The sequence below is a fragment of the Rousettus aegyptiacus genome, unplaced genomic scaffold (assembly GCF_014176215.1).
Source record: "Rousettus aegyptiacus isolate mRouAeg1 unplaced genomic scaffold, mRouAeg1.p scaffold_m13_p_4, whole genome shotgun sequence".
In the NCBI taxonomy this organism is placed as follows: domain Eukaryota; kingdom Metazoa; phylum Chordata; class Mammalia; order Chiroptera; family Pteropodidae; genus Rousettus; species Rousettus aegyptiacus.
Window position 1 is genome coordinate 24,441,072 of NW_023416307.1, and position 1,113 is coordinate 24,442,184.

Here is a 1,113-nt window from a genome sequence, read left to right on the forward strand (position 1 = left end):
ATCGGTATATCAGGAATACCTTGAAGAACAGCGTGGAGATAAGGAGTGTGGAATGAAGCCCATGGGGATGTGGTGGTGTGGACAGTAGGCATGACTTGAGAGGCAGCTGGTGTTTATGCATCCGCAATGAGAAATCTTTAAAGATTTTTGATCAAAAGAGTCACATGATCAAATCTGTGTTTCATGAAGATGCTTTTAGACATGGTATTTAGGTAAATTGGATGTGGTTTCAGGGTTGGAGCTCCTGTGCTACTCCAGGAGCTAATGGATCAGTGAGTCTGCACAAGATTAATAGTCTGAATCAGGAGAAAAGCCATGGAAGACAGTGCTTATGAATAATCGATATATTTAATAATGATAATGTAACTTTACTGTGGAATGCATGCATAATAACTGGAGTTTGAAATGTTGGCAAAATATTAAATATTCTTAATAAAATCTGATATGATTTTTAAATAGTTAATTTTTAAGGGCAGGAAAGAAGGATTGTATGAAGATGGAGAAGTGTTAAGACGATTGTTTTTATTTTTTAAAAATGTGCTTTCTGTCAGCCCTGGAGGATGGCTGACTCACAGGCCAGTGATGAAGATGGCGCCCCCTGCTTGGTTCAAGCATGGTGTGTTGGGTGCTGCAGCTGGTGTCTCTGTGGGAGACAAGGGACAGCACCGCCAGCAATGGAGTTGGTGTGAGGGACGTGGTGCAAAGCTTGAATCTTGGATTTAAATGCTGACAAGGAAAGAGGTTTCAAGGGCCCCAGGTTGGAGAATTCCACAGAACGATAGAGTCCTAGTTCTCGGGAAGATGTTAAAGACAGAGAAATTGGACTCAGGGAATGCTAGGAAAGGATTATGATATAGAGAAAGCTAGGCTTACAAATCTGACAGTTAGCTTTTACGTCATCCCAGGATGATCAGGCTGTGCCATCAACCCCATCCTCGGTCGTAGAATATGTTCTTAATGGGCATTTAATAAATACAGGCACTGAGGGGCCTACAAAGCTAGTGGGGCCAAAGGGGCTAACATTTTTGAGGACCTACTCTATTCAAGTTGCATTGTTACAGGTTTTGCAAATGTCATTTAAATTTAATTTTTTTTTTTGACTTCTAGAACTTT